General features: G+C 37.3%; 1 protein-coding gene across 2 annotated transcripts in view; it reads right to left on the bottom strand.

The window, feature by feature from the left end:
• The window catches only part of LOC147065675 (fibroblast growth factor receptor homolog 1-like), a 272,850-nt gene extending 270,040 nt beyond the window's left edge, over positions 1–2,810 (bottom strand). For both annotated transcript variants that reach the window (XM_085957090.1, XM_085957093.1), the window contains exon 1: positions 2,113–2,810. The gene's annotated coding sequence lies outside the window, so the exon portion shown is untranslated. The remainder of the gene's footprint in view (positions 1–2,112) is intronic.
• Positions 2,811–21,950: the final 19,140 nt, after the last annotated feature.

Genomic DNA, 21,950 nt, shown 5'->3' with positions numbered 1-21,950 from the left:
TAATGGGTATTCTGTGCAGCGGTCGAAATGGAAAATTTTACGAACCGGAGCGCTCGATAATTTTACAAAAATATCAACAATATTAATTATACTATACTACATTAATTGTAAGTGTGATTTATAAAAATAAGTGTGTTATTTTTTTTATTAAGTATATTAAATATCTAGCTCAGACGGTCAAATTAATATTTCCACGAGACGGAGCGATAATTTTGTGGATTTTATGAACCGGAACGGCGCTCCGGTGCGTTCCGGTCCATTTCGAGCTCTGATTCTGTGTATTTTTTAGCAATTTTTGGTATCTATTTTTAAATAAATCCACTTGAATTGCCGGCACTCGGCATCATATAAGAAGCAATGATCGCCACCTCATTTTGTGATAGCCAAGTAACATGCAACCCTTCGCCATATTTGATTAATAGTCATTTTTATTAGTCGGGAAACACACTAAAATCATTATAAAAGAAAATTATATTCGTCAAATGGCGCCGCAGACGATTTTTTTTTTTTTAATATAAGAGTAAATTTGTGGTGTGTGTTTATCTCGCTTAACTGGTCGACCTGCCACGCCGGGCCCTCCCTAAGCCCTCTCAGCCCCCCATGGGGGTCATACAGGAGGGGGGATACAGCCTTGCACCGCGTGCGACGAGTCGCAGAAACTTGTAGATGAGCATACGAGAACTGGTTATACCTATCAAGTATTTATCGTTAAAATCAAAGTGTCCGGGTATGAGAAATGTACCCGGGAAAGTGCGGAAGTAGGTACATGGTGAGGCGCGGTAAGTAGTAGGTGGGGTAAAGAGTGGAGCTGTAGTCTTTCCTAGCGAAGCCGAATCTGGCCGTCGCATGTACCTACCTATTGCAGCGTGTGTGGACTTACCATACAAACAATACGGTTACCACCGGTGGTTATGGTTAGTGGTCGCGTCTGTACGCTGCGTTAAGCCAAGACAACCAGATGAGTAAAATGTGTACCGATATACATCGAATACTTATTGAATTTATTACATTCATAAATTGTGTATCTGATCATTCTAATATCTATACTTACCTAAATTTCTTGTTAGTAGGTATGTACGCCTTATCACCCACCATAAGGTCTCACCGTGTATGTCCAGAATCCAGACTGCAGGCAAATGCAGTGAATTGAAATGCAAACAAGTCAACCATTGCGAGTCTGGTTCTGATAAAATCTCTACCAAGCGTGCGACTTTTAACGTGCGTACAGTTAAGAATTAAGATTCCATGTAAACACACTTAAAGTTAATGACATCGTTTCAATTCCTTTGACTGGCATTGACGAATGTGATTGATAATTGCATTTATATAAAACTACAATCGTTAATTATTTTATTTATAATATATTAGGTATATCTATATAAATTTGAGAGAAGTAGTACCTAGATACCAAAATATAAAATATATATATTCAATCCAGTTCAACCGATATTCCCTTGAATGGTGATAATTACACGAACATTATTTTATTGAACATAGATAAATAACACTTCTGATAAATATATAATCAGTCGAAAAAATATTTTTGAAAAAAATACGACACCAAGCAGGATTCAAACCTGCGCCCCTCGGGAATCGCGCTCATGTTCACTGACCACTATGTTATAATCGCGACAATTTTTAACTAACGGCTTTTATAATAGGTACCTACTCTCAGAAGCGCTTTCTAAATTGCGTTACCAATAATTATTAACAATCGGCTTTTGTAGTAAGCGGGGTAAATGTGGATATCAGTGGCAGATGTTAGATTGTGTTTTTTTAGAATTGTTAATAACCATGTCCTTGCTTTTTCGTACGAGGTGGTTGTTAGTAATTTTGAGAAAAACACATAATTATCACCGTTATCAACGTTATCACCGGATCGAACCCAGAACTCTCTGGCGGAAGGCCAGCGCCTTACCCACTGCACCACGAGAGCCGCCTGTTAGATTGTGTTAACCCCGCCGCCATAAAATGATATTATGTATCTCGAAATGGACCCCTCCAAACCAAAGCTTTGTGTGTGCGCCTGGTTAAGTGAGTGTTATACAAAAAAAAAATGTAAAACTTTTGAAAGCACTTCTTCAGGAAAAATATTATGTTTGCTTTACTCACCCTTTCAGATACTTGTTGTGAATAATGATTTGATTTTCCTCGACTTGTATTCGTCACTTTTCTTCTTACACAGTGTTCTCTATTAATAGAGCAATATGTTAGAATAATAACTACTGCACTTCTATGAAAACATTACAATTACAAAGCACTGCTGTTACATTTACACCACATTCCAAAGTAGTCAATATTGGTTAGAAACAGGGTATTTTGGTTCCCACAAAACAGTGTTTATTATTATCGGCGAGAACTGCATGTATTCAACGTATTCACATTTAACACCCCACAAAATTCGCGTGCAAACTATAAACAAAACGAACAAATTATTTTTAGATCCATGACATAAGAAGGAATAATAAAGTATTCTCAATAATTCACTATCAATTCGTTCTGCGCACTAAATAAATATAATGTATTGAACTTAAATACTGATGACAACTCAACCAATTTGTACTTATTGTAATCAATAAATCATTGCAATATACTTAATATTGGGTTTAGTTTCGTTGAACAACACTACATGTATCTATCTGGTCACACTTTACTTTCAGACTACTGTAAAATCACTTCGTTTTTAGCTGCGATAACTAGATGTATTGGGGCTTTTATCTTGAAAGTTTTCTGACAGTTATCTATGGTTTGCTTTATTAAATAACAGTTAGATCAGTTGGTAACATCGGAGCTTTGGCTCGCTACTGTATGACGTCTTCAGATGGACGCCCAGCCAAAGGCGTCGTCCCCCTCTCTCCCGCCGCCGACGGCGTTTTCAGAAATAATTCTAATGCAGTGCTTTTACTCAGAGCTTTAACTATTCTGCAAAAGCAATATAGACAGTGATGAAATTCTACGAGCTTTCAATAAGGAATTCGGATATTTACGTGGACTTTGAGCTTTGTTGCACGTGTTTTATTGACAGATGATGTATGACCTATTTATACCGGATATTAATAAATGAATTCACAAATGTAATGCATTACGATATACGTGGGTACCTCATACTCCAGTGCGGAGTTACAATACAGAAAATATTGGATTAGAAATATATATTAAAAAAAGAGTATTTTAGGAACCAGCAATTAAAATTTATAGCAGTCATATTATTATTATTTTAATGATTATTGTGCTACAAAAACTTGATACATAATGGGTAGATACTTATATATTATTATATCACGTTTCACTAAAATCTCATTGATGTCAATATTTCAATCAGTTTGAAAATTTATTAGATTTAGGTGTTTCGTGTTGATAGAATCAAAATTCTATTATATATCAAGTACAATTCTATTATATAGTAGATAATAATAAATTTTAAGTTCGTTAATATTATTGGCTAATAAATAGGTAGCTTGAAAGAGTTCAGACTTTGCAATCATTACTCATTCAAGAATTGTTTAAGAATCTTCTATAAAACTAATATTATAATAATTACTGGAATAGTAAGTAAGTCTGAGAATGAGACGAGACATTTAAATTTAGCCATTTACATCCGAATTGGCCAATCACGCGAATGAAACATAATCACGCGACATCTGCTTATGATTTTTTTTATTATTTTCGTCTAGAATCGTAAATAACCAGACATATGACTAGATAGAAACGGAAATTGACTTTGATATGAACACCTACACTCAATAAACGCTTGATTGATTATTCAATGCTATGGTTAAATATGTTATGATCGTTTTTCAATAGAATAATTTTCTTCAAAAGAATACTTGCTTATACGTCATCTATCACTCACTTATTGGCATATTTTATAGTATATGAAAGAGTGGATGAACCTTGAAATATTATTTTCAATTAAACCACATAGAGCTCTTGAAGCTTCATACTTTAGATTGAGTTCGCAGCATATTAAAATATTTATATGGATATATTCTACATTCTACACATTCTTCTTCTTTCTGTGTCATAGAATATTACGCCAATGCTGGATGAGGGAGTCTCCCGCTTCAATATATTGGCAAACAAAGGCTTCAAATTCGCCGAAGACAGCATGATAAAGAAGTAGGTACATCGCTCTAAAGTCTAAGATAAGCTAATATCTAACATATACAAAAATATAACATACTACTAAATTACGGTCCATACGGCGCTATTTTTTACCCATTTTACCGTGAGTCCTGGAGTATCTCAACTGTATCTCAAAAATTTCCTACTCAAAATCTTTCTTTCAGAGATAGCTAGCTTCTTCTTATATTTTTTTATGAGGGGCAGCATTCTGATCCATATATAATATAAAGTAAATCAGTAGCGCACCCAGGGGGGGGGGGCAGGGGGCCTTGGCCCCCCCCAAAATATGAAAATCATCAGAATGATTTTACATATTGAAATCGAAAGCCAATAAACTATACCTTGGGCTTAGACAAACAACACGGCAAAAAATGTTTTGTAATTCTCCAGCACCGTTTTTTGTAATATTTCTTAGATTTTAATTTCTAATACAAAAATTTCGTAACACTAATGTCAGGTTTTTTTAGAAACCCGTTCCCTAATGAAATTCTCGGTGTCCACCCGAATTCCGGAGTGGTATAGGTCATGGCTGGGGAGGGTTGACAAGTCTAGCCTGGGGGCCCGGGCTGTGGGGGACCCGACGTGTCGGGTTGACCAGATAAGTGAGATAAACACATATCATAAATTAGCTTTAATAGTAAAAAAAGTCGCCTGCGGCGCTATTATACTTCATGACTATGAACATTTTAATTTACATAAATGTCCAATATATTTTCTGATTATTATGTGTCGACAGCTCCATTATTAAAGTAGATGACGTACTGAAAATCGCCAATAATTCACTGTATAAGTACCCTCAATTTGAACTAAAACACAATTTGAAAAACGTTAATGTAGTGTTTCACACTGCCTTTAATCTAAGCGGTGGATAGGGGGCCCGTCAAATACCCTAGCCCAGTGGTCGGCAAACTCATTAGTCAATAGAGCCAAATATCAACAGTACAACGATTGAGATTTCTTTTGAGAGCCAAATTTCTTAAACTTAAATTATATACGTAGGTAGTTTAGTTAAAGTCCTAATTAAATTATAGGTAGGTACACTGAATAAAACTGAATATCATACGTAGTAATGATCTTATTTATTAATAAAAATTAAATTGTAAGTACGGTATCCATACAATTGAATCATGACAATGACTGACAATTTCAATGTGAATAATGGCCTTGCATCTCCTTGTAAAGTTTGGGTAAGTCAGGTTCGTATGTTGTTGATTTAATTTTAAGCACGATTCCAGGTTCTCATCAATAAATCGATTTCTCAATTTACTCTTGATTTACTCTCTTGGAAATCTTTTTACTAACCTCAAAACTTGCAATATTAACATTGTTGAAAGATTTTATTCAGTACCTAATTAAATACAGAACTTTATTTTTCTTGACTCTTCTCCTCAGCTGTTTTCTTCCTTGCATCATCGACAGAATATTTAGCGCAAAATTACTAGTTTTTAGTTGTAGTATCTCTCTAAATTTGAATGCGTCAATTTTTCCCTACACATAAATACAGGTCGGGAAGCCATTTAAGTTTTGAATAAACGCGAAGTCTCGGTCTACTCAACATTACATTTACGGTTATCCTCTTCCATTTTCTTTGCTTCTTCTTTGTAGCCATGTCAAATATGACAGAGAGCATCTGTGGCAGAGCCGCACTCAAAGGGCCAAAGAGCCGCAGTTTGCCGACCACTGTCTTAGCCTGAGGGCCCGTTTCAGGATGTGGGGGCCATGGTGTAGGTACACTGAGTGCAATAGACAAAAGACCGATAAACGAGATATAATGCTGTGTTGTATTGAGTAGGTTGTGTATAATTTAAAGGCAATAATACTTTGTTTGTCCATTTTCAATTAATATGTGGAACCTAAATATTAAAATACCAAAAATCTGCAACATTCTGCGAAAAGAACGACTACACCCACTACGGTGGTGGTGTAAATCAAAAGAACATTTTTTTTTCGGTGGAATTCGGAATAAATATTGTATTGTTGTTTTAATTTAATAAAACGTAATTTTTTTTTAATACTTATTCCACTTTTATTAAATAGATTAGGACCGGTTTCGTCAGCCTCAGAGGGACATTTTCAACTAATTGAAAATGTCCCTATGTATATCGCCATGTATTGTGAAAATATGTAAAAATATTTATATGAAGAAGAAAAAGAGCCTATGGGACTAATTTACATTCTCCTTCTTGGCCCCCCCCAATAATAATTCCTGGGTGCGCCACTGAAGTAAATTACCATGTTCAATTTTATGCGGAGCAAATGGAGCTAAAATATCCGCCCTCGTGGCTCCGGATGAATATAATGGGGAATCGCAGAAGAGAAGAGGTGGAATGTGTTATGAAGAGAGGAGATATGGTCAGGCTGAGCACTGATTATGCAAAACTGATTTATTAAGTTATAGCAAAAGATAGGTACAAAGTTATGTAAGTATAAGGCATAAAACCCACCAAAGCGGCACCCGCGCCCGCGCATTACCCTTCACCAATGTAATAAGGGGCTCAAGGAGCACAAAATAATTATTATTATCAGCGTCTCTCATAACAAAGCAATAAAAATAATATTGAATTTCTCGGGGCTTGTAATTAATATTCACGATGATATCATTCTACCAGCGAAATATCGGACACGCAATAACTAAACAAAGAGTTCACTGTTTGTCAAACAACTTTTATTTTTAGACCAGCCATACCAGGCGAACTAAGTCCGCGTGGGTGCCAAGATAAAGACAATCCGTTTAAATAGTGTCAAAAATGGAGTAAACAATCGACATTTTTTTTTAATTTGTGGGATTGAATTTTATTAACCAGGCGCGCACACGCAAAGGGGGAAGGGCGGTTTCGAGTCCAGACTCCCCAAAAACGGAAAAAATACAATTTATTTAGGTTAATGGAATATCATTTATTCATCAAAACGTCATGACTGAGGATCGTGAACCAGATTATTTGGCTGTGGAATAGTCTATGAACAAGTTGGCTTCACTCCTTTCGGCATTCTATGACACGCAAGACCTGTGGCCGATGTATAATCATAAATTTGTGCAACTATCTGGGGCGTGGCCCCCACTTCCTGAAGCGGGCTCTCAGGCTAAGATGTTTGGCGGGCCCCCCTACCTATCGCTAAGCGTAAATGCAGCGTGTCAGAGACGAGTTAATTCATCAAATCATGTATGTCGCATCAGACCATGGACGAGTTAAATCGTGCGTTCTTGTAAATGGAACTTCCTTCGTGGAATAAACTATTTGTGTACCTATATTATTTTCTAAACAACATTTCAGTGACGTCCCTAGGCAAAATGCCGCCCCTAGGCAGCGCCAAAAAGCCGCCCCATTTTTTATAAAGTATTTTTATCACCCTTTCATGACTCCAGTATCTGAGAAATGTATTGTATTGATACATTAGTAAGAAAATATATACCAATAAAGCATACAAAATTAAATTTAGATATACAAAGCGAATAAATATAATAAAGTTAGACACTTACCCAAATCATGAAAGTCTGATGTCGTATTTGGTTGATATTTCTGACAGGTAGGTATAACATGTAAACAAAATATTTTTAGCTATTTCTATAAGTATACCAAATCTCGATTTGCCGCCCTTCGAGTAACTGCCGCCCCCAAGCGACGCTCAATCTGCCTACCCCCACGGGACGTCACTGAACATTTATATATAATCGTCACTGTTCTGGCAGAAGACACTAATTCGAAAAAATGACATATTGAGTTAGTTATACCAAAATGTTCCTTATTTCAAACTTTACCGTCTAGAAACCTTCTTAATAAATAAACAGTCATTATTGTAAAGTCATCCTTTTTACGATTACTTAATAGACTCACATGATAGACCATTTCAAACATTTTAAAAACTTCAAAGTCAAATTACTCAAAACTAGTATTCTCCAGTTAGTGTGTTCTGCCAGAACAGAGACGAATTATCATATATCATTTTTTGTGAAAACATTCACGATAAACCCGAGAAACATCTTGATTTGGTGAGTTTTCACAAATATTTATCATTCTGGTCTTATTTCATATTTTTTAAGGGATTCATTTTATTCCAAAAATAGCTGGACTATTATCAGTGTCCACCTAGTAAAAATAAGGTGTATTTTTAGCGATTTTTTGTATTTTTAATATGTTCATCAATTTGAATTATGATTTGTCGACTACCTACCGGCACACAGTTAAAAATTGCATCGTACAAATTGTATCTAGTATACTTCCGTTGTCCTTCGACGTTCTTGGTGACTAGAAACGACACGTGCAGATTTGCGAATAATTACAGTCTGATATTTTGTTTGTAAGGTATCCATACAAGTACAACTCATTTCTTAGATATGGGACTCATGAAAGGATAATTAAAATACTGTATAAAAAATGGGGCCGCATTTTGGCGCTGCCTAGGGCGGCATTTTATCTAGGGACGTCACTGTTGGCCTCAACTCTTGTTAACACATCTATAAGTGAATAATTAATTAAAGAATATTGGTGTTGCCCTCCCAAGTTGCAGTATAACTGTTGGAGAAGTTCCGCCTTTATTGTGTCAGATAGATAAGCAAAGTCTTAAGATCCGCATTATCTGGGAAGCCAGCAGGCGCCATGATTTTTATCTTTGGAGATGGCTAAGCCCCAAAAACATTCAACGTATTGCCAAACTAGAGTAACACAAACAAACTGCCCGAGATGCGAAAATTGAAAACACTGCAGACATGGTTTTGGGCTAATATTAGACGAAATAGCGTGGCAGCGCATTACGGAGTTGTTGTTCATAATGTGGATAGGTGCCTATATATCAGTATTTATGTCAGTATACAATAATATAAAGCTACACACATAGTGCGAACGAGTGTAGCGAGTTCTGCGGATAATGGAGATGGCGAATATTATAAAAGTTCAATGTGTCGGCTTAGTAAAGCTCCTACTATTACGGATAAAGCATATAATTATTTTCCCTATTTCATACTAAAGTGATAAAGATATCTATACCTCAGGCAACTTAGGCCCGTTTCACACGGGACACCGCTGCCAGACAACGAAGTGTCCAGCCACCGAATAGCTAATTTGTCTCTGACGTCATTACATGTCCACGTTTTTGTCACATGGTACTGAATCTGAAAAATATTGTTCGATTGGAGTGAGTCAACTTTATGGATTAATCCTGGGTACGCATCGTAATCCCATAATGTGCGGCGGACGGTTTTACGAGCGACTGCGGGGCATGCATTACGTACAGACAGTTGACAGTCCCTTTTTTGACAGGCGACCATATAATTGTATGCCTCTGCTTTGGTTTTGCAAGTAATTTCAATTCGCGACGCATTTGGTTTACAACACTAACCACGGATTCACAGAGTTCACTTCTCCAATTGAAAAGTGTTTTTATATTTTGGAGTATTTATTTGACGATAAGACGCGTTGTTAACTCAATACTCTCTACCGTGCACGTTTTGTACCTATACGGAGAGAAATATTCATAAACTGTTTCCCCGCACACGCGTTGTGCAAACAAGATATTAAAAACTAATTTGCAATTTATACTGTGCCTCAATAAATCAGTTTGCATGAACAGTTTTTAACTGGTCGTATCCCCCCCTATCATTAAACACATTCCACGCACTCTATACCGCGATTGCATACTATTCGTCCGGAGCCACGACGGCGGTTTGTTAGCATATACAGGTGCCGTCATAAAAACCTACGGATTTTGTACCTATATGTCAGACCCAATTTGACATTTTGAGTCTATTGTACAACAGAAATTTGAAATTCTTGAACATTAACATTATACAACTGGTCACTTATAAAAAAACCTATATTTTCCCTGAATTAATTTTGTCAATCTGTAAAACATTTAATTAGCGTCGGGAGAAGATATTTTAGTAGCTGTTAACATCATTAAAGGTTCAAAGCTTCATAAATATTCACCAAAGAATCTTGTCGCTTCCTACCCGCGCTATTATGAACTACTAAAAGAAAGTAAATAAATGCGGGAAAATACATTTTTATCTCTAGTCTTTCCGCCATGAAACCGGAAGGAGAGCTAATGAAAATGCTATTTATGTGGCCACATCGGCGGCATTCATGTTTTTGGAAACGATACAAATAAAGGAGTATGAATGACATTTCCTCTCGGAATATTTTTGATTCAGGAAAGATGATCATGCTGAGACTTCCGCGTTGGAAATCCTTAATCAAGTCGCTGGTGATCGAGCGCCAACGTGAAATTTTAACTTAATTCAGGATCGTATCAGGAGTATTATGGCAAATATGTTTTATTTAATTTATTAACTCTGCGTAAATTGGGGTTGTATTGTTGTAGAGAAAACTACAAATACTCGACTCATCGCTAATTTCAGGCATAATGTAATTGTAATACATCAAGTGTGCAGACTGTATTGAATTTCATTAAAATGTCGGATAGTGTAACGCCAGCCTAAATAATTATTCATAAATCTTTACTTCCTAATCGATATAGGTATAAGTATAAATAAGTAATAATTATTGTAAACTATCATTTACTTCGTGCATTTCAACGATAGAACGTTTGTTTATGCTCAGACTAACGTCATATTATAATATCGTTTATCAAGTACGTATCGTTTCACAATAATAACTATGCCAGCATTCGAAATGGAAAATTTTACGAACCGGTGCGCTCGATAATTTTACGAAAATATTTACTTACATTAAGTATATAAATATATAGTTTTCTAATTTTATGTGTATTTTATAAAAAAAAAAATTGTGTTATATTCTTTCTTATATGGTATATCTACTTCAGACGGTCAAATTAGTTTTTATTCAAGACCGAGCGATAATTAGTATGAATGGAACGGCGCTCCGGTCCATTTCTAGGCCTGACAGATGCTGAAACAACTATAAAACGTCTTTTGAGTGCGATATATTGGCATAAAGGCGAACACAGAATTATATAATGGGTAATTTGAATAAAAACGAATAAGTATTGTCTTCAAAACAAAACGATATGTTAGGAAATCATATTTAGGTAGATACCCTTTTCATAAACTAGTTACTAATGGATAAGAACTTGACAATTTGGATTCGAAGTTAGTCGTTTATGAAGGCCGCCAAATCAAGAGGCGGCTGGTGACCTGGTGCAGAGGGACAAATCACAAGGGTGCGACGACTCTGGGTCGTGATGTATTATTATAGAAAAAAATGTTTCAGAGGTGAATTTAATTCATTTAAGGACCCGTCTCTCTGTTTGGTAGTTCGAGGATCGCAATTACTCTGAGGGGCCAAATCTTCACCTCTCAATTAAACCTCAATTGTTAACACCTACCATTAAACTCAATAAACCAAAAAACCGTAAGGACTAAAGACTCGGTATAAATGGGTGGTTCACAATAATAAATTATGGATCAAGTTCAATTTTCATAAAATTCGATTTTTTGTTTCAGTGGCTAGATAAAACCGATTTCTATATTGTGTGTTTATCACAATCGTAGGCTCTATAATTTTCCTCATAAATGGCAATAGGTCATCGCTCGAAATGGAAAAGTTTACGAACCGGAGCGCTTGACCATTTTCTGAAAATATTAACATAGTCATCAAATTTTATGAAAATAAGTGTGTTAATTTTTTTGTTATATGGCACATCTAGCTCAGACGGTCAAATTATTTTTTCCACGAGACGGAGCGATAACTTTACCGATTGCACGAACCGGAACGGCGCTCCGGTGCGTGCCTGTCCATTTCGAGCACTGAATAGGTACTCTTATTGATAAGACATCAAATTGAATGCGAATCATGTCCATTTTGACAGTTCCTTCGGCAGTATAAAGAGGTATTTGCTAACATTACTTTGCTAATATTAATAAAGTCTGAATATACTTTATGTTTCGACTATTTATTTCAATTAATCCATGTATGTACTATCAAAATATGGTAAGTGTATAGTACAGTGAAAACATTCCTGAATTTTACAAAAGGACTTTTAACTTTACGTCCAAATATCTCAGGATCTATTTTGATGGACTAGATCCATAATTATTGTGAACCACCCAAATATTAATTAATTTAAGATTTTTGGCTAGTTTTATTGCCGCCATGGGTCCGAGGGCGTGAGGTGGAAGAATTCCAACAATTTTGTAATATTAAAATACTGCAGATTACTTATCTATCTTTTATAATATGAAGTGTTGATGCGCCTCTGCAATGAAAATACCTGTCAGATAGAAATTCACAGGAAACTGTAAGTCAAGTTGAATCGAGGCATGCCAGCAGTGAATTTGTCGAATATTTATATACCTATAGGTACCAAAATCATATTTTCAAAATAATCATTGGCATTCCGGATGCGGTTTTATCAACTAATATGCTGCCAAAAGTAGGTAAGTCGATAATTTTGGTACCTATTTAGAGTTAACAACGGATTATGTGTCTATATCTAAATATATATATATTGCTAGAAAACAAATCAAGGTCATCCGATATATCGTGGGTATTCTGCGAAAAAGCACTAAGTCAAAATTTTGCTGTTTTCACTTAATCATGAGGTAATCTTATTAAGAGTACGCTCTATAGTCTACAAAAACACACACAGTCATATCTATAAAACTGGCGAAGATAATTTATGTTATAAGTCAAAAAGACATACATCTATTCAGAGAAAAAGCACTAAATGGACTTAGTGCATTTGCTTCTCTCATTCTCAGGCTATATATTCACAAAATTCTGCGTGCGAAACTGCACTAAGTCATACTCAAAGCAATATCGCAGAAAGGAATTGCCTTTTATATATATAAAAAAAGTTAAGACCGTCCAAACTTTCAAACTCGATTATCTCAAAACTAGTATTTTTGACTTAATGCTTATTCGCAGAATACCCACGATATAGAACATGCAGATAAAGCATTAAGAAATTAGCAATATGCCTGATTTTAGAGGGCATGTCAAACTTAAAATTGCAATTACTCCACAACATGATTTTTAGACTTTTGGCAGTAACTCTAAATTATCAACAACCGGGCCGTCGATCTCTTAAAATGTAGACATTTCATTGACATTCAGAATAAATAATTCATATTGATAAGCTTTGACCAAATCAAAATGGATACAATTAAGAACTTAAATAAGTATATTTATATTCAGTAACATGGGCGTAAATATGCGAGTGAAGCTGACTAGTCAGTTCAGTTATGAAACGATTATTGGAAAACAAATTGCTTACTTTACTCCGATCTTTAGGATTCGGTCACTTCGATTTTTGTCTATCGATAGTTTTATTGTCACTGGTGTTATTTTTTTTTAAAGTAGGTATATATCGGTCGAAAAAGGGATATTTAAAAAATTACGGGGTTGGATTAGTATTTTTAAAAACAGTACCTACCCCGGCACTAGCACTATTTAACGCCACACCAGTGATTATAGGCATTTGATTTTTCAATTGTAAGAAACCTTGCATGATTCCAATCATTATTGTCAAATTAATCGGCTTATCTATAGATATTACATACTATAAAACGGTAGCTACACACACACACACACATAATATATGCGTAAGTATGTATCTACCTAACTCAGTATTGCCATCTTTAATGTAGGTAAAAAATAAATATTCCGCATATTTTCTGTACCTTTTTCTATAATGACGAGCATTTTTTGTCTTCTGAGTAGCTAATTGAAAATTTTCCCTTCAAAACCACGAAAGCTTTGTTTAGCTTTAACCTTTCCGAGCGGACAATAGAAGCTTTTACATTGAGAGTCGCATTTCACATTCTTTTCCCAAATTTCAAATATTTTAATATAGGTAATGTTTAAAAATACTTCAAGTAGGTTGTGATCTACTTAACTATCCAGTATCAAAAATGACCTCAAATTTATTCCACTCAAATTTAGAATTTTTTGTCTAGACACGAAATAATTCCAAAATGACTGTTCCCCTGCAAGTGCCTCTCTAACGTGAGTTAATATCTCATTTTGAAGAGATAAGTGTGCTCAGTGAGTAATTTCCACTTATTTATAGTCACTGCAAATTCTTTAATGTCCAAATCGGATTTGAATGTAAATGACATTACCTACTTACCTTAAAATTGATTATTTGTTTTGGAATTTACCAAACCTCTTTACGAACACTATAAACAGAACCAATTATTTAGGCCTTATACTTATCTGTTTGAAACAACCATTCTTCATCTTCCAACTGAGTGTAGTCATATCCCCTCTACTTCAAAAAGTGGATACTATTAAATTCACCCAACAGACAATATTATTCTGGTGTTTAAAGAGCTTCCTGCGCGACGGCAAAGAGAAATTGTGCCTTAGTTTAAAGCGCGAGGATTCACATCTTGTTTTCCTCGATCTCCTGCGGCAGGCTGTGACTGCTGAGTGACGAACCAATTTAAAAATTACCTTTACGTTGAAATAAAAAATATCGGAAGGGCTTCCCACTTAAATCTCAATGAAATTAAATTGTTTTATAACTGATTAAATTCAATTCAATTGCGTTGGACATGCCTGATTTAATATAATATTATGTAGGTAGATAGGTACTAGGTATCGTCGTCAATATATTATTATTTAATTAATATAATATTTTAACTTCATTCAGTATAAATTAACCACATTTATTATCCGCAACGTGTACATACAATATATCAATCTAAAATAGCTACCTACTTATAATGCAAATTTTAAGTAAATTCATGCCCATGACTTCCGTTAGCAAAATTATTTGGCGGGATTCATAGTAGGTGATAAGGTACATGACCGGTACATACCGGTAACTACCGAAAAACTAATTGGGCAATTAAATTTTGTATTCGTAAGACGGTGCCATTATTAATTAAATATTATTGATTTAGAAAACAAGACGTGGCAATTGAATAAAATTAATTTATTTGAATTATGACGTTTTGGTACATGACTGAGGATCGTGATCTGAATGATTTGGCTGTCGAAAAGTCTTTTAAACGGATTAGCCCTGCCTCTCAGCATTCTACGACACGTCAGTGGAATACCCATTGCATTCATGAATTGGTGCAATCATCTGAGGCATATTTGCTTGAATATTCTGACGCTGCATGTCTAAAAGACAAGACGGCAAGGTCGACACAGGCGGACATTAACAATCCAAATAATTATGACCGTAAGACCATGCGTATTCTATAAACACTTGTGGATGCGACAGGTCGCCATAAATCGTAAGTGAACACACACCCTAACGCTTTCGTTATTTGGGCTTTGATATTTTTTTTAATAATCTATCTTTATGATTGAAAAAATACAATATTCTTCTTATTTTCTGACGAAGCCTCGTCTATAATATTGTTGCCGATAGGTAGGTAGTTATTATCAGGTTACTTTGCAAAAATTGTAGGCACATAGGTACAGTGGCGCACCCAGGAATTATTATTGGGGGGGGCCCAAGAAGGAGAATGTAAATTAGTCCCATAGGCTCTTTTTCTTCTTCATATAAATATTTTTACATATTTTCACAATACATGGCGATATACATAGGGACATTTTCAATTAGTTGAAAATGTCCCTCTGAGGCGGACGAAACCGGTCCTAATCTATTTAATAAAAGTGGAATAAGTATTAAAAAAAAAATTACGTTTTATTAAATTAAAACAACAATACAATATTTATTCCGAATTCCACCGAAAAAAAAATGTTCTTTTGATTTACACCACCACCGTAGTGGGTGTAGTCGTTCTTTTCGCAGAATGTTGCAGATTTTTGGTATTTTAATATTTAGGTTCCACATATTAATTGAAAATGGACAAACAAAGTATTATTGCCTTTAAATTATACACAACCTACTCAATACAACACAGCATTATATCTCGTTTATCGGTCTTTTGTCTATTGCACTCAGTGTACCTACACCATGGCCCCCACATCCTGAAACGGGCCCTCAGGCTAAGACAGTGGTCGGCAAACTGCGGCTCTTTGGCCCTTTGAGTGCGGCTCTGCCACAGATGCTCTCTGTCATATTTGACATGGCTACAAAGAAGAAGCAAAGAAAATGGAAGAGGATAACCGTAAATGTAATGTTGAGTAGACCGAGACTTCGCGTTTATTCAAAACTTAAATGGCTTCCCGACCTGTATTTATGTGTAGGGAAAAATTGACGCATTCAAATTTAGAGAGATACTACAACTAAAAACTAGTAATTTTGCGCTAAATATTCTGTCGATGATGCAAGGAAGAAAACAGCTGAGGAGAAGAGTCAAGAAAAATAAAGTTCTGTATTTAATTAGGTACTGAATAAAATCTTTCAACAATGTTAATATTGCAAGTTTTGAGGTTAGTAAAAAGATTTCCAAGAGAGTAAATCAAGAGTAAATTGAGAAATCGATTTATTGATGAGAACCTGGAATCGTGCTTAAAATTAAATCAACAACATACGAACCTGACTTACCCAAACTTTACAAGGAGATGCAAGGCCATTATTCACATTGAAATTGTCAGTCATTGTCATGATTCAATTGTATGGATACCGTACTTACAATTTAATTTTTATTAATAAATAAGATCATTACTACGTATGATATTCAGTTTTATTCAGTGTACCTACCTATAATTTAATTAGGACTTTAACTAAACTACCTACGTATATAATTTAAGTTTAAGAAATTTGGCTCTCAAAAGAAATCTCAATCGTTGTACTGTTGATATTTGGCTCTATTGACTAATGAGTTTGCCGACCACTGGGCTAGGGTATTTGACGGGCCCCCTATCCACCGCTTAGATTAAAGGCAGTGTGAAACACTACATTAACGTTTTTCAAATTGTGTTTTAGTTCAAATTGAGGGTACTTATACAGTGAATTATTGGCGATTTTCAGTACGTCATCTACTTTAATAATGGAGCTGTCGACACATAATAATCAGAAAATATATTGGACATTTATGTAAATTAAAATGTTCATAGTCATGAAGTATAATAGCGCCGCAGGCGACTTTTTTTACTCACTTATCTGGTCAACCCGACACGCCGGGTCCCCCACAGCCCGGGCCCCCAGGCTAGACTTGTCAACCCTCCCCAGCCATGACCTATACCACTCCGGAATTCGGGTGGACACCGAGAATTTCATTAGGGAACGGGTTTCTAAAAAAACCTGACATTAGTGTTACGAAATTTTTGTATTAGAAATTAAAATCTAAGAAATATTACAAAAAACGGTGCTGGAGAATTACAAAACATTTTTTGCCGTGTTGTTTGTCTAAGCCCAAGGTATAGTTTATTGGCTTTCGATTTCAATATGTAAAATCATTCTGATGATTTTCATATTTTGGGGGGGGCCAAGGCCCCCTGCCCCCCCCCCCTGGGTGCGCTACTGCATAGGTACCTACTCACCTACTGTACTTATGTAAAACGTTATAGAAATTATTTTGAAGTGAACCTTTTTACATGACACGTTACACGATAATTATTGTAGACGCAAACCATTTTTTTTTATTTATTAAAAGGATTAGTTTGCGTTAGTAATAACAGATGGCGATATAACTTTTTTATCGATTTATTTTATTGAAGTCGCAATTATTTTTGAACGCGCGATTTATTTGAAAAACAGTAGGACATTCAAATTTTAACCCAGTTGTTGAATTAAATAAATAAAACGTTGATTAAAACAGTGAAAATATAATATACAGACCTACAAACTTATCTTAAGAATGGATGGGGGAGCCACTGTCGAAAACTACCCAATCAAGACTCGCAACTGGACAGAATCTGACATTCGAATGACGTTTTCAAAATGGCGTCCATATGTTAGTTCATAGTTCTAGTTTTGACCGTTCTAGGCAAGTTTGTAGGACTCAGGGTTCGAAATGGACCGGAGCGCACTGGAGCGCCGTTCCGGTTCATGAAATCCCCAAAATTATCGCTCCATCTCGTGGGAAAAATAATTTGACCATCTGAGCTTATTAGCCACATAATAAAAAATGTAAAACACTTATTATTCGAATTTGACTTTGAAGTCCTTGAGAGAGGGATTGCGTTTTCTTCTCCGCGTGAGGTTATATTCTACTAATTTATTTTCCTTTTTCTTGTCGTTGGTCATTCCTCCGTTTTTATTTACTGGTCATACCCGCGCGTCCATTTTTTATGTATGGAGTTTGGGACCCCTTTGTCTTCATTCTGGATTTGGTTTTCTTATTGTTTACATGTTGCGTTTGACAGTTCATTCTAACTATCAAAAAAATTATCTTGGACGAACGTTAAGTGATAGTTAAGTGAACGTTAAGTGATCAGTGATTATGGCGCAACATCTGAATGACCGTGAGGAGGATATTCTAAAAGCAACGGAAACCAAACGGCGAAGCAGAACTGCTACAGGAAGAAAAGTTCAACGTACGAGCGTCGATTAAGATGCTGATGTTTGAGGTATCCTCGTTACGTACCTTATTTCAGCAGGAGGACCAGCAAGGAGTGGCACATCGCCCAAAAAACAATTCTTGGCGGCCCCTACGGTCGTAGAGTTAGGTCTAAATGACAAGTTGCGTCAATGCGATGTTTTCCCAACGAGACAGCTTCTGAAAGGGTATGCAAGGGTTAGTGGATTGGGCAACCAATCCTCAAAACATCATAACAGCGATGAGCCTGTACCAAAAAATCAAAGATTTCTTTGGGTACAACGCATAATAAAATTTGCGAGAACATGACTCAGATCCTTACCGGAAGGATACCTTCACTCGGGAGGCATTATCAAGGATTCCTCCGAGCTGAGAGTCCCGGAACACTCACAATATGGCAGGGGCGACGTCTTGTGGGAAGGAAGTTCTCCATCGGAGGTTCGGGCTCCACCAGGGATCCGTACTCTAAGTGGAGGTGACCGCATCTGGACGACCAACAACATTGGGGGCCGCCTAAGAGACTTTCGGGGAGTCTGGATGGCGTAGTGTACCCCCCCCCCCCAACATTGGTAAAAATAATAGCCGTATCCCGCGTAAGTCCTTTTTTACTTTTACGGAAAGAATTTCAAACGCAACAATCAGCAGAGGTCACTCTCGAGATCGAGGGCTTAAAGAACTCAGGGGTTCTAGAAGAAGTGGGTCCAACCTCCAGTTTTCTCTCAACCCTGTTTCTGATCAAGAAAGAAGACGGGACCCTATGCCCTGTTTTCAACCGAAAGCGTTTGAATGCGTTCTTACATCCAAAGCAATTCAAACTAATTATTCACCATTACGAGGTTCCAGCCGTCTTACAAACAGGAGACTGGCTAGTAATAAGGGATCTAAGCCAGGCGTACCTCCAGGTACCCATGGTTTCTCAACATCGTCGATTCGTTCGACTAGCCTACCAAGCAGAGCTCCTGCAATTCACGTGTCTCCCGTTCGTGCTGTCTGCCACTCCGATTATGTTAGAATCCCTGACCAATTGGGTCGCCGAACGCCTACGAAAGAATGGCTGAGAATATTCTCTTACCTAGACGACTTCTTAGTAGCCAACCAATCCGAGAAACAGTCTCGATTCAGGTGAAATACAGGATAACCTTCCTACGATCTTTAGGGTGGTTAATAAATATTAAAAGATCCTGTCTGAAGCCAAGCCAACAATGAGGGTTCCTGGACATCACGTTGGACACACACAACAAGCGGAGGTTTCTGTCGCCGGAGAAGTGTGTAGCACTCCATCACTATCTGCTAATGCAGGTACAAAAAGGCAGTTGGTCCCTCAGACAGGCACATATCCAATCTCTTCTGGGGCGACTCAACTTCACATCCTACCTCCACGAGGAAGGTTGCATTGCCGACGGCTACAACGCTCCAGTCATCAATATGGCCGATGTCCCATTCTCGCTAATTGATGACAATCCTACCACAGGCCCAACAGGACATCATGTGGTGGCTCTAGGCGATAGGATCCTCAGAGTTGACACGACGCAGGTACAAAAAGGCAGTTGGTCCCTCAGACAGGCACATATCCATTCCCTTCTGGGGCGGCTCAACTTCACATCCTACCTCCACGAGGAAGGTTGTATTGCCGATGGCTACAACGCTCCAGTCATCGATATGGCCGAGGTACCATCCTCGCTAATTGATGACAATCTCACCACAGGCCCAACAGGACATCATGTGGTGGCCCTAGGCGATAGGATCCTCAGATTTGACACAACGCAGGAACAAAAAGACAGTTGGTCCCTCAGGCAGGCACATGTTCAATCCCTTCTGGGGCGACTTAACTTCGCATCCTACCTCCACGAAGAAGGTTGCATTGCCGACGGCTACAAAGCTCCAGTCATCAATATTGTCGAGGTCCCATTCTCGCCAATAGGCGACAATCCCACAGGCCTAACAGGACATCATGTGGTGGCTCCAGGTGATAGGCTCCTCAGAGCAGTGACGTCCCGTGGGGGTAGGCAGATTGAGCGTCGCTTGGGGGCGGCAGTTACTCGAAGGGCGGCAAATCGAGATTTGGTATACTTATAGAAATAGCTAAAAATATTTTGTTTACATGTTATACCTACCTGTCAGAAATATCAACCAAATACGACATCAGACTTTCATGATTTGGGTAAGTGTCTAACTTTATTATATTTATTCGCTTTGTATATCTAAATTTAATTTTGTATGCTTTATTGGTATATATTTTCTTACTAATGTATCAGTACAATACATTTCTCAGATACTGGAGTCATGAAAGGGTGATAAAAATACTTTATAAAAAATGGGGCGGCTTTTTGGCGCTGCCTAGGGGCGGCATTTTGCCTAGGGACGTCACTGCCTCAGAGTTGACACACAGAACGACATTCAATCACTTCCTGACGACAAACGCAGCCGACACAGGCTAGGGAGCCCAACTGAATGAACACCACCTATCAGGTACGTGGGAACAAGACCAGTTAGCATGGCATGGCATTCCAACAGGAAGGAAATGTTTGCAATTCAATCTCGGGTACAATCAATCATAGGATCAGCTCTGCTTCTGCAGAAAGACAACAAAACAGTGGTGGCATACATCAACAACGAAGGCGGCACAAAATCTGTCACCCTCCTAAACCTATGCCGACAGATACTAGTACCTATTTAACAGTCGAGCTAACATCACGTTTACAGCATAATACTTCCGCAGAAATTACAACTGCGTGGCAGATCATCTCTCCCGCAGACAACTTATTCCCGAATGGCACCTCATCAACACCACAACCACCCCCCTGTTTCAAAGATGGGGTGTTCCCGAGGTCGATTTATTCGCAAGCGAAACAGCACAAGTCATTGCAACGTATGTGTCACGAGACGTTACAGACAGTGGCGCGCGGTTTCACGACGCCTTCAGCTGAGTGTAGGACTTCAGACTGGCGTGGATATTTCCCCCACCAAACATACTTTCACGAGTCCTAGCGCACCTGAACTCAGCAAAAGGGAAGTACTTACTAGTGGCACTGAGCTGGGAACAATGATTTTTGGGAGTGGACTTACGAAAAAGAGCGATGTACCTCCGTATACAATGACTCACCTACATACGACACTAGTAGGTATGGAGACCAACCGTCCACCTCCAGGGACCCAGGAACTGTCCCTTTAACTATGGATAATTTCGGGTGGAGTGAAATAACATCAAATCAAATGGTGGAAAAAAGGGCACTCCTTACTTCCAGATGGCGGCCTTCGACTCTAAAAACTTACAAACCAGCTTGGAACAAATGGAAGACAATGACATGGTGTAAGCATGAACCTAATGGATCATAATAGCCCTCAACCAATGGAATTGGCCAGATACCTAGGCTACTTGCACAACATTGAGGGTTTGTCGTACAACACCATCGTGGTGCATACATAAGTCAGCCATAGCCACATTTTGCAAACCGATTATCATTGTAGATATCAGCATCAACGTGGTAGTACAACACAATATGTT

The sequence above is a fragment of the Rhyacophila brunnea genome, unplaced genomic scaffold (assembly GCF_057557595.1).
Source record: "Rhyacophila brunnea isolate RB1 unplaced genomic scaffold, BYU_Rbru_1.0 scaffold_6, whole genome shotgun sequence".
In the NCBI taxonomy this organism is placed as follows: domain Eukaryota; kingdom Metazoa; phylum Arthropoda; class Insecta; order Trichoptera; family Rhyacophilidae; genus Rhyacophila; species Rhyacophila brunnea.
Note: the sequence above shows the minus strand (reverse complement) of the source record. Positions and strands in the feature narration are given on the sequence as shown.